This window comes from Scylla paramamosain, chromosome 4, assembly GCF_035594125.1.
Source record: "Scylla paramamosain isolate STU-SP2022 chromosome 4, ASM3559412v1, whole genome shotgun sequence".
Lineage (NCBI taxonomy): Eukaryota > Metazoa > Arthropoda > Malacostraca > Decapoda > Portunidae > Scylla > Scylla paramamosain.
Genome location: NC_087154.1, coordinates 30,392,027 through 30,405,440, shown reverse-complemented (window position 1 = coordinate 30,405,440; position 13,414 = coordinate 30,392,027). Strand labels below are relative to the sequence as shown.

Below are 13,414 nucleotides of genomic sequence, written 5' to 3'. Positions count from 1 at the left end.
GCCACGGGGGTCAGGGGGATGCAAGGCTGGCACAAACTTACTCCTCTTCGTTCCCAATGACATGATTCGCCGCCATCCAGGAAGAGTAATTTTTTTCCCCACAGTTTTTTCTCCCGGCAGCAAAAATGTACAGATTTCTGATCGCCGGTGAGATAAAGAGAAACAAATGTATCGGTCGGGGCAGCTCAGTGTCGCGGCGGCCCGGGGGAGGGACTGGTTTTAAGGGTTTTAAGGGGACTCGCGGGGCTGTGCAGGCTCTGGGCGAGGTTTCAAGGGTCTGATAGGGCTTCGCGAGGCTGTGTAGGCTCCAGGCGAGGTGCTGATAAGGCTGAAAGGTGCCATAGTGAGTTATAAGGACGCGTGATAGGAAGAGTCTGAACGGTGAGTGTAGCAGGACGGGGGATAAAAAAATGGGTGTTGTTGACAAATTATAATGGTGACGTGTGGAGCGGATGCCTCTTGTGCTGAGCACTTCTGGCAGGACGGTGAGCGACTGAGTGATGGTAAGAATGTTAACACGCTCCCTTCTATGGTCATGATGATGGCGCTGATGATGCTTCCTTCGTGTTTGTAGAAAAAAAATCAAGCGACATAGAAAAAAATGAATATATAAAAATCGAGCACATTTTCTTCGTTACTAGATAATAATAAAGAAGATCGACTGATGGACAACATAAAGAAATTAATACATTCAAGTACACGGAAATCAAGTGAAGCCTTCTTGGTGTTATTAGAAAATGACAACAAAACTCGATCTACGAAAAATAAGAAAGTTTAATCCAGCTTACTGCACTGCTTAATGATTCACCTCAGCCCAGTCAATTTAAGTCCAAGTGTATCCAGCGTCAAACCAGTATGTGCTACAACGTGAAAAAAAATTGAAGCTTGGAAAAGAAAGACAATGCTGGATAACGGAAAGTTAAAGGATTGGCGAAAAAAAGTCATGATGTGGGAGGAGTGGGAGACTTGAAAGGAACAGGTAGATGGCCACGCTGGTAACACTCAACGGTTTAGATTCCTTATAAAAAAGTACATGGTTTACTTATGTGGAGGGTTTGATGAGAGGTTTCATGGACTATACACAAGCTATTACTTCACTATATGAGGCGGCGATGTTTCCCACGTATGCGTCAGTCTGTGTATGGTTGGTGTCCCTCCGGAGGGAAATTAAGTACCGGATCTGCCACCAATACCACCATCACCACCCCCTCCGCCGCCCAACGGTACAGTGAGTACCTAATGGGGGAAAGGGTGTCACCTCTTGACTCCACGGCTGACCACAACCTTTCCTCAACAATGAACCCGGCATGACTTTGACACCACACACACATCCCCGCAGTTCGCCCGACTTCTATCGGTCCGTCACCCGGAAAACCACTTCATTCTTTCAGAAACTACACAGCCACGAAGTGTTGACGATTACGGTTGGTTTGTTATTTTCCAATGTGTGTGAACTTCCCGTCGTAACGTAAGACAACACCAAACATCAAAGAATCACACAGCCCGTAAAAAAGCCCGATGTGAGCACCGGTGTGGCGAAGGAGGCACCGCGGCTCCACAGGTGGCGGCGGGAACAGCGGGGCGCTAGGAAGGCAGTCCCGGACAGCGGGGACACGCCGCTCAACACTCTTCCGCAAGTGTGTTTACAACGGCGCCGTGTTTATGGTTCCTGTCCGTGGAACAGACGCCGCCTCCCGCTTGAGGTTTGCCTGGCGGGAAGCGTCACGCCTCTGGAGGGCAAGAATGCGACGAGCAAAAGAGACTTATTACTCTTCAGTGACTTTCCTGAATGACTCAAACCGCATCTTCTTCACTTACAATAATTGTTCCCCAGAACTTGGGATATTTTTCTAAGTAACGTTTACCACTTCACGTTGGCAGGAAGGAAAGCCAGTGACGAAAACACGAGCAATTAAAGGTAGCGAGGCAATAGATTTCAAACAAAGAATTTAAACTGTGAAATTCACTCGCGTGAAGACACAACATTATTGTAGCAACAAATTTTACATTACGCTGCCTGCAGGAAAAACACCCAAGCCTCTAACAGTTCCCGGGATGACACGCTAATGATGAGTTAATACAACACTGGCGCTGCGGCAAGGCTCGCCATGACGGCGGTGTCGCTGCCGCGCCTCATCCCCCTTCACCTGTGCCGTGCGCGCCCCGCTAACGGACACACATTCATGGTGTTCACTTTTGGCGCCAAGACAAACTACAGGCAAATTTCTTTCCAAAATGCCAAATATTCTCTTGATAGCAATCATCACGAGGAATCTCCCCATCATCTGCCACCGCTGCAGAGAAGGTGGCACCTCCTTCCGCATGTTGGCCACGACTGATGAGCGTAACACTTGAACTCTGAGTACAACTGTAGCGGATACAGCAGCTGTCGCGGCGCTGGACACAACTCGGGGATGGACATGATAATGATGCCTTGCATCCGGCCATTACCGTCACCTGACAGATGAACGGCGCGTGCGGGGGACGCGCTGCGCCATGCAGGGAAGCCAAACTTGTCACCAATGAACGACCAAGAAATGAGCGGCATTAGTTACCTTCCCGTGATGACTGAACTGATTCCCTTCACTTGTCACAGCGATAAAAATATCATAAAGATACATAGCGCTACATTCATTTCGTTCAATCATGCATACTTTATTCATTCCATTCATTCAAGATAAATAAATTTTCTCCTACCATATTGTATCAATTTTATTCCTTCATATTTGGTACTTAAATAAATGCTGGGGAGAAAACAATTATTCAGCACTCCTTTACCGTTTTCCTGCCTCCTGCCAGCACCTTGGTGTGCCGATGTCAGGCAGGTGAGGAAGAGATGAGAGGAACCAATAAAGACAGGAATGAGAGTAAATTTGCCAAGGGTGTCAGCTGACATCCTAGCATTTAGCACATCAAAACAGAATACACCAACGTAAAAAATTATAAATGCGTTAAAGAAAAAAAACATTGAAGAAAAAATAGATTAAAAGTTAAGGAAGAGCTCGAACAACAACTACTTTAGAAGATGTGTAGTTGTAAGTAGAGAAGCGTGGGAGTTGATCTAATATGGAATGAATACTAAGGGATTGACTGACAGACTGATTGACTGAAGGCGCCGCAGCAACAGGACAAAATAGCAAAGCACATCAAAGACATTACAAAAGAAACATGGATACATTTTTTAAGGATAAGGAACATCAAGCAAAACAAAATAGAAGCGAGAAGGACAATGCGCTAAATTTAAGACAAAGGCGATCAAGACTATTTACAAAAAACTCAGCATCCTCGATAAGACAAAGGGCGGGGAAGGGAGGGCAGGATGGGTTCACCACTGACACGAACAAGTGACGAACGATAACGGAGAGGCGTCGAGGCCCCTCCACCGGAAACAAGCGGTTCTCTCACCTCCCAATTCCCAAACCTCCTACCTCCCTCCAACTCTACCTCCTTTTGCTCCATTCCTTCCCTTTTCCATTTATACTTTTCCTCACGCTGGCATTTTTCTTATATTCTACCTTCACACAACACTTCGTCTTCTTTCTTATCTTCCTCTCTTCCTTACTTGCTTTCTTTTTTTTCAGCTTCCCTCACTGCAAGTCTCATAATTATTCTCTCTATTTTTCCCTTCCCCCTCCTCTCCTTTCCTGTTGATGCAGTTTCCCCAAATAAGTCTTCTATCTGGCTCCCAAAGGGATCAACAAGACTGGCTCCATTCCCTCGCCCATCACAGAGCGTGGCGCCATAAATACGAATCGTGCAATGCTTTGTGATGGCAGAGGCGGAGAGTTATGAGGAGAGAAGAGAGCAGGCACAGGGCGGCAGGAGGAAGGGGGGACGAGAGGAGGGAAGGATGAGAGAAGGGGAGGGGAGCAAAAAAGGAAGAAAGGAAGGAGCGGGAGGGTCAAGATTATAAGCCTAATAACAGACATTTCAGAGCATTTCGAGCAGTTAATGTCAGTCTCAGGAGATTTCCTGCTCAGGACAGATGGAGGAGGAGGAGGAGGAGGAGGAGGAGGAGGAGGAGGAGGAGGAGGAGGAGGAGGAGGAGGAGGAGGAGGAGGAGGAGGAAGAGAAAGAGGAGGAGGAGGAGGAGGAGGAGGAGGAGGAGGAGGAGGAGGAGGAGGAGGAGGAGGAGGAGGAGGAGGAGGAGGAGGAGGAGGAGGAGGAGAAAGAGGAAGAGGAAGAGAAAGAAGAGGAAGAAGAGGAAAAACAAAGTGTCAGACGAAAAAAAGAAAGATGCGTGGAAGAAAAGACATGTCATGTAGGAAAAAAATATCAATAAATGACACGAACAAGAAGAGAAAAATGAAAGTCGGGATAAAAAGAATAACAGGAAATAAAGGTAGAGGAATCAATATATATATATATATATATATATATATATATATATATATATATATATATATATATATATATATATATATATATATATATATATATATATATATTGAGGAAAATTCAAGCTGGGAGATTAGAAGGAAGTTAATGTACAGAAGGGGCAACTGGATATTTCGTATAGATAGATACTAAATAGAAAAATAGATAGATAGATAGATATAGATAAGGAAAGACCAGGAGCAGGAAGAGAAGAAAGGGAAAGTGAAGAAAGAAAAAAGTTACAAAAGACAGATATTATAGACAATCAGAATGAAGTAAAATAAAATAAAAATAGAGGCTAATCAAAAGCAGGAAGTCACTAAGCCACAGCAGGAACCAAGACAGGAAGACAAGAAGACCTGCAGTGATGGGAGACAAGTCGGCGGGGCGGAGAGTCGTCAAGACTGTGGAGACTGTGGTTAGTAGATGTTCAGGGGAGAGAAAGAAAACGCAAACCTTCCCTTGCACTCAGCTGGGGAGGATCTTGAGTCAGTACAGGAAGAGGCTTCTGCGCACGAGTTAGGAGACGGAGACACACACACACACACACACACACACACACACACACACACACACACACACACACACACACACACACACACACACACACACACACACACTACAACAATACCAGCTTCAAGTCGACCCCCTTACCTGCACATATACGCTACACTCTCCCGTTCCCAGAGGTATGCAAGACAAGCCAGGCCTCCACCTCCCTCATAGCACAGCCCAGGACCACCACCTCAGCGACCTCCCTCACCGCAGCGGTAATTAAGCTGAACGCATGACCCCGCCTGGTTTTCCCGTCAAAAATAATTCGACAGGCAGTCCCGTTGCTAGTACTGAAGTGTAATGAGAGGGAGAAAAAAGTAATTGAATGATACAGATAAGGTATGAATGTGCAGCCGTGTGTACGTAAGTGTTAGAAGTGCTGGGGTGAAATGAGATGAAGAAAAATAAGTTGAACGAGACAAGCGCAGTGACCTCTGTGTGCATGTGTGTGTGTCTGTGTGTGTGTGTGTGTGTGTGTGTGTGTGTGTGTGTGTGTGTGTGTGTGTGTGTGTGTGTGTGTGTGTGTGTGTGTGTGTGTGTGTGTGTGTGTGTGTGTGTGTGTGTGTGTGTGTGTGTGTGTGTGTGTGTGTGTGTGTGTGTGTGTGTGTGTGTGTTGCGAAGGAGGGGATGGGAATAGGTCAAAGTCCGTCTAATCAAAACAACTTAATATTCAGCTTCAACTTCACTACCTATAACTTAATTAATTTCTACTTTAACTAAACTTTGTAAACAGATACATTCGAACGTATGAACAGATGGCGTGGTTGTGGCAAGACCAATGAAAGTGACAAAATTGTGAAAAAAAAAATCAAACAAAAAATAACCAAAATATAATATTTGCAATAACGAAAGAACGTAATTAACAAGAGCGAAGGAAATATTAGTAAGTGCAAAGAGCGAGGATCATCTTGAGGTTAGGGAGATCACACGAGGAACAGATGTAACGGGGAGAAAATTCTGATGAGCGGTATAGGAAACTTCAGCGGGAGGATGTGCGGGGGAAAAAAGACCTGAGAATTAACCTGCAGGATGTGTTTAAAGCGGGAGTGAGGGAAGGCTGAGCAGAATGAGCTCTAGTGTAAGGAAAAGAGCCCTGTGGATTTTTTATTTATCTATTTTATACGTCAACATCTTTATAGTGATAAGTTCAGGCTTCTATATGTTTTAGCATTGTCTATTACATCTACAGTACATAGTGAACCATAAAGAACAAAAAATATAAATCGTTATACAATGATCTATGAACGTTTGAAAATTAATGTTGTAACGTATGGAGCTTTTAAGTTACTTGCGTGTAATGCTTGATGTCTTGTTTAATCTAATCGTGGGTTGAAGTCAAGGGCCTGCCAATGGGTAAAGAGCAAGGCCTGGAGGCTGTGGTTGTGCTGAGTGGTAAGAATGTGCTACAGGTGAGGTCAGGAGGGTGGGGGCGGGGCTGGAGAGGCTACAGCTTTCATGTCAAGTCCAGTGAAGCGCAGCGACCGGTCTGATTGTCCTGTTATGTGCAATCAGAGTGAACCGGAGACACGCCCTCACCTGCTCTCACGGCCCCACGCGGCGCCCCCACACCCCCGTACGCGCGCTCACACACACACACACACACACACACACACACACACACACACACACACACACACACACACACATTCTCTCTCTCTCTCTCTCTCTCTCTCTCTCTCTCTCTCTCTCTCTCTCTCTCTCTCTCTCTCTCTCTCTCTCTCTCTCTCTCTCTCTCTCTCTCTCTCTCTCTCTCTCTCTCTCTCTATATATATATATATATATATATATATATATATATATATATATATATATATATATATATATATATATATATATATATATATATATATATATATATATATATATATATATATATATATATATATATATATATACGCCCACACACACACACGCAAGCAGGTACTACGTAAAATTTCTTGCTTAAATATTTATGAATCGTTCAGTTCTTGAGACGCCAAAGCAAGATTATAAAAACAGGTTCAGTATAGGTCACACACACACACACACACACACACACACACACACACACACACACACACACACACACACACACACACACACATATGTAAAATAGACAAGAGAAGGGAGACGCGCTGATGTGTACAAGCAGATTCAGTGTAAGATAGACATACCCGCCTATTCCCCCTCCTCATCACACACACACACACACACATACACACACATGCCGTTCAATACGTAACAAACATCATACAAACAAGGCCAGTTTATGATGAACGGACGCACGAACAGCTTTCATCATTCTAATGCAGCGGTTCCCAAACTGGGGAGCGCGTCAACCTCAGAAGGGGATGAGAAGAATACATGGGAGGTGTGATGTTATCTGCCTAAAAATCATTGTTTATAAAGTTTATGATGAAATCACCCCAATAAGAAGTATCAGTTCTTACACCCATGCAAAGCAGCAGCATCCATCTCACTGAAATAAGCTGATGAAACGATATAATCCATGCAATCTTTTTTACAGTATTACGAAAACTCGAAATATTATGTGTTATGTCTTTTATGATTCACATCTTGTTGCTTCATTTGTTTTCATCCAAGAAAAGGTCTTAATTTTCCTAAACAGTGGTAAAGTATAAATTGTAAAATATATAGTTTTATATAAAAGCAATAACGTGTGGGGGATGGGCGTGCGTGTCTGTTAGAAGCAAAAAGAAGGAGTCATGTAAGACAGTTAGGTAACCACTGGTGGTGCACCTCATGACTGAGGGAAAGCAATGGGGGATGTGAGGGGCGGTGGCGGCGAGGGTGATCTCACAGGAAAGCAGGGGAAGGAACTGCTCCATTCATTCATCATTGCTGCTGACAACGATATGCCCTTCACACTCTCAACTTCCTGCCCATAAAACACTCTGTCTGACAGTATATCCTCTCTCTCTCTCTCTCTCTCTCTCTCTCTCTCTCTCTCTCTCTCTCTCTCTCTCTCTCTCTCTCTCTCTCTCTCTCTCCACAGTATCACATGAAATTAAAAATATTAATAAAAGATACTGAAATTTTAATGTTTCCTGACTGTGATGTTCAAATACCACGAAAGTTCACACTTCATAGGACATGAGCCGCTGGAGAGAGAGAGAGAGAGAGAGAGAGAGAGAGAGAGAGAGAGAGAGAGAGAGAGAGAGAGAGAGAGAGAGAGAGAGAGAAGCGTGATGGTGGTGTTAGTAGTGGCAATCGTGGTGATAACAGTGGTGGTGGTGAAGCGAGGTAATGGGAGAGTGGTCACTGTACCCTCTCCTCACGACCCACCCGGCAGGACCTCGCGTCATAGACCAGGCGTGCCACCCACACGCCACTGAGGTGCCATAGTGTGCCCTTAGACCTTTACATGGAGCAGATACCCTCATCGTAAATCAGCAGGTCTTAGAATCTGTCCTTTTCATGTAATCTCATATAAAAATTACTGTTGAGATCTTTTGACCTAACTGGGTAAATGGTTGCCTGTTTCTTTTTTTTTTCTTTTTTCGCATTAATGTATCTCCTGCTTCTTAAGATCTGTTGTTGCTGGGAAGACTTTGTGATGTGATGATGACTATGTATCACTTAACCATTTCACTTCCAAACATGATGTCGCCATTACCCGAGCGAAGGTGTCTGCACTCGTATATTGATCTTGTGAGGCCTTTATGACTTTCTCTCTCACGAAGTAATCTTTCTCTTTTCCTTCGCGCCCTCACGTGACTATTTCTCCACGGTCGCGCGAACACATGCAGCATTAGTAGCGTTAGTAACAGAACCCAGGAATACAAAGCGACCTGTGGCGTCTCCGGGTTAGCAGAGAAATACCCACGACCACGCAAGGGCCACGTGTTCCTGGACAGCCCGCCATTAGCGCCGCCACACACCGTCGCCCGGGGTTCACCTGCAGCGCTGCAAAAGTGTACTCGCCGGGCCGCTGTGTAGGCGCCGCGGGCGGGGCTGTACGCGTGGGGATCATTACTCGTATTAGTTATTAGCGTCAAGATGGCAATGATCGGCTTCTGCTCCCACTCTGGCCGCTGCCGCCTCATCATCCCCCGCCCCATGGCTCCAGCAGGCTGCCTCCTGTCTGGGAGCCTCACCACCCACCCAGCACCCTCCCTCCTGCAGCCTCGCCCAGACGCATCACTCAGGAGGCGTAGTGATGCAAACAGATACGACTACAGGGAAGACGCAACCTACTACATTGCACACACCAAAGTAATATTCACAAGCTGGGACAAGCAAACTCAAGTACAAACGCATAAAACCAAAGAAATTACACGAATGAAAATCTACAACTGACAGTGAAACAGAGAAGCTACATAAGGAAAGAATGAAAAAAAAAAAGTGAGAGCAAAAACAAGGAATTTACCAAACAGAGGAACAGGAATACAAAAATGGCACCAAAACAAAGACGTTCCAGACCAGAAGAATGAGAGACAGAAAACTGAGACCCAAACGGACTCCGCAAAGAAAGTCCCCCACATGGAGCACTCCCAGACAGAAAGACACCGCGGATAAACACACCCTGCCACAAAATCACGGCATTACAGAGACAGATGCCCTCGACCCTTCCCTGCCAACCCTCAAGCGCACCCTCCTCCTCCTCCTCCTCCTCCTCCTCCTCCTCCTCCTCCTCGCTCTTCACGGTCACTCGCCCCAACCGCAGATCTTCGATAGGACGCGGTCAGAGGTCGCCGCTGGTACTGCTGGTGTTACAAGCGCTTCTGCTGCTCCTGCGTGCTGGATCTCCCATGTCTAGTGTCCGCCTTGTAGCTGCCAGGCGGAGAGACTTACGTGGAATTTACCTTCGAGACTGGATGATAGCAGAGCAGGAGAGGAGAGATAGATAAGAATTAAATGTGAGGAAGAGAAATGGGAGGATAAAGGAGTAGAAGGAGTAAATGTAACACAAGGAAGAAAAGTGGAAGTATAATGGAGCAAACATGAAAAATAAATGTGGGTAAATGTAAGACGAGGAAGAGAAGTACTGGTAGAATAATGGACTAGACTAGACGAAGAAGATAGATAAATCCTACTTGAAAGTCGAAGAGGAAGAGGAGAGAGAGAGAGGAAGAAGAGAGTTGAAGAGGAGGAAAAAATCACGATAGTTGACTGTAAAACGAAAAGACGACAGAGAGAAAGAAGAGAAGAGAGAAAGAAAAAAAAATGACAGCTGAAGAGAAGAAAAAAAAAAACGAAAGAGAGTAAAATTAGAATAGATGAAAAGTAAAGACGAAGAGGAAAGAGAAGAGAACAAGCCGTAAAACTGTTGCCTCTGCATGGCGTGGAGAAGAGAGGAGGGCAGAACAAGAGCGAGAGGAAAAAAGGAGCAAGCCACGGGGCACAGATCAGAGTAATGGAGCTGCCTCGTGCATGAAAACACAATTGGCAGGCAGGTAGTGTACGCCATTACACACACACACACACACACACACACACACACACACACACACACACACACACACACACACACACACACACACACACACACACACATACACACGAAGAGCAAGCAAGGAAGACTTAAATGCACTATCACGACTTGGAGAAAAAGGAAAACCTCTCTCTCTCTCTCTCTCTCTCTCTCTCTCTCTCTCTCTCTCTCTCTCTCTCTCTCTGGGGAAAGATCGGGGCTCCTAGGGTCGTGCTGCAAGGGCGCCACAAAGCCTGTGTGTTGCACGTCACGCTAAAGGAGCGGCGAGGAGCGAGCGGCCTCCTGCACGCTGGCGCCAAGGTGCTCATGATGGGAATGTGGGTCAAGATCAAGGGTGGTGGCGTGTGGTGGAGCTGAGCTAAGAGAACAAAGATGGAAGGATGCTGGAGAGAGAGAGAGAGAGAGAGAGAGAGAGAGAGAGAGAGAGAGAGAGAGAGAGAGAGAGAGAGAGAGAGAGAGAGAGAGAGAGAGAGAGAGAGAGAGAGAGAGAGAGAGAGAGAGAGAGAGAGAGAGAGAGAGAGAGAGAGAGAGAGAGAGAGATGGGGTTAATATATGTAAATGCAAAGAAATTATACAGACAAGATATGGAAGGAGATAAAGTGAAGCAAAAAAATAACTTAAACCTTCAGACCGAAATGAACATAAATACTCTACTACACACACACACACACACACACACACACACACACACACACACACACACACACACACACACACACACACACACACACACACACACACACACACACACACACTCGGCAAATGTAAAACTAAAATATGTCATCCTCAACAAAATCACATCGCAGTTGCACATTTTCTTTCTCCCTTTACGAATTCTCACAAAAAAATAAAATTAAAAATAAATAAATAAATAAAATAAAATATCCACATCTGCCGCGTCCGTAATCCTGCGTTTACATTCAGCCAACACGTGCGTGCGTATGATCGTTTATATAACAGTGTGTGTGTGTGTGTGTGTGTGTGTGTGTGTGTGTGTGTGTGTGTGTGTGTGTGTGTGTGTGTGTGTGTGTGTGTGTGTGTGTGTGTGTGTGTGTGTGTGTGTGTGTGTGTGTGTGTGTGTGTGTGTGTGTGTGTGTGTGTGTGTGTGTGTGTGCAAGGCAGTCACTCCTCACCGCTCAGAAATATGTACAACCAATAACAAAGAAGAAAAAAGCTAAGAAAAATTAAGTAAAAGGTATAAAGTCACACGCACGTATTTATATAAAGAAAAAAAAACTAATGACTCACGCCTCTTGTATTGTTATTCATTACTTTATCATTACTATTACTATGCGTCCGTTACTGTTTTTACCATTTATATAAGAATAATAATCACAACAGCGACGACAAATACTACCACCAGTAATATCGAGATGAACACTCTACTGATATCACTGTCTCTTTGCTTCTATTGCTTCTCACCGCACAGTCAAGCCGCGGCAATCTTCCCAATGTCAACAAATCGTGGGAAAAATGTCAAGCGAGCCTCGTTATGTTTCCTCCGTCTTTTCCCTTCTTCCCATATCGTTCAGTATGGCCCACGATGAGCCTGAACAAAGATTACTACAACTCTCTCTCTCTCTCTCTCTCTCTCTCTCTCTCTCTCTCTCTCTCTCTCTCTCTCTCTCTCTCTCTCTCTCTCTCTCTCTCTCTCTCTCTCTCTCTCTCTCCATTCATTACGAGCAACATGTGTGAGTGTATAAATTTTCATTCTTATGCAACGTTTGGCAGGTGATAAGTGTATTCTAAATACCTGTGATAAAACCAGTTATGTGAATTATTTTGAACACAACATTTTAGGCAAATGTAAGTGGGTACGAATACATCTACTATATTGTAATTTTTAGGAAGATTTAAGGAAATTATACGTGGTCATTTATACTACTTTGCCTCAGACGTATTAGCCAAAAGAGTAAGAGGGTAAGTGAAGATGACGGGGAGGAGAGACCTTGGGGACCTTGAATTCCACACAACGACCGCTAAGTGTCGGTAATTAACAAGGTCACATACCACGACGAAGGTCACGTCCATAATTTTTTCACCGCCCTTAGCGACACACACACACACACACACACACACACACACACACACACACACACACAAACACACACGTCCTTCCGTGCATCGTTGCATGCAAAAACAACACCAATTTCTTTCAGACTTTCTTATTCCTTTTTTTTTCAGACTTCATAAGCATACACTTCTAGTTTTTTTTTTTTATTATCTTCTCTCTATTACTCATGACAAAAACTAAAAAGGAGACTGCTAACGTTGTTCCCTCTTTTTTTTTTCCCCACCAATCAGCGACGATGACACGCAAGTCGCTTGCCAATTAATGGACACATCAGAATCTTTACCTATGGGACTTTTCTTATGGTTGTTAATTCAAGTAAGGTAGTAAAGTTAGGTGAGGTAAAATTATCTTCATCTAATTAGGTTTGATTAGCTGAGGCCATATTAATGAAGGCATCAGAACCTATACCCGCTGGACCCATCTCGTCAGGTTAGGTTATGTAAGTTTAAGGTATATTAGGTCAGGCAAGTCACCTCCACCACGCATCACAACCCCACACACGGCTCGGGGTGCGCGCAGCAGCCAGCACAAGTGTTCAGTTAATGGTCGTTCCGCAGACCGCACAATTCCCCGTGAGACTTCCACATTGCCCGCAAAACCACAAATATACGTCAGGGCCAGGCCAGCCTATGCCTCTCCCCTGCCACCTTCAGACTCCACAAAGACCACAACCCGCGTCGTGTCTCCTCCTCCTCCTCTTCCTCCTCCCTCGCGACCTTCACCTTCACTGAACCTGGTCGCCAGTACTCAGACACGTACAGCTGCCCCAAGCAGTGGTGTCACAAGTCCAGTGAATTCACGTCTATATATCGAATAAGAAATGATATATGAACTAATAAGCTGCTTCATATTAAGAGTTATGTGAAGATTAAGAACTAGGAAAGCAATATGTAAAGAAAGCTGAGGGAATTTAGAGTCAGAAATATTTTGTAGAATATGACATCACTTCCTGCGGCAATTGTACACGTGTCAGC

The 13,414-nt window shown here is 44.8% G+C and overlaps 1 protein-coding gene and 1 long non-coding RNA gene across 2 annotated transcripts in view; one reads left to right on the top strand and one right to left on the bottom strand.

Annotated features, from left to right (window-relative positions):
* Positions 1–13,414, top strand: part of LOC135099968 (uncharacterized) — a 29,103-nt gene that overhangs the window by 7,297 nt on the left and 8,392 nt on the right. The gene's annotated exons all lie outside the window — the stretch shown is intronic.
* The window catches only part of LOC135099969 (uncharacterized), a 13,532-nt gene continuing 10,669 nt past the window's right edge, over positions 10,552–13,414 (bottom strand). Inside the window, exon 4 of the long non-coding RNA XR_010268470.1 lies at positions 10,552–10,749. This is a non-coding gene — a long non-coding RNA (uncharacterized LOC135099969). The remainder of the gene's footprint in view (positions 10,750–13,414) is intronic.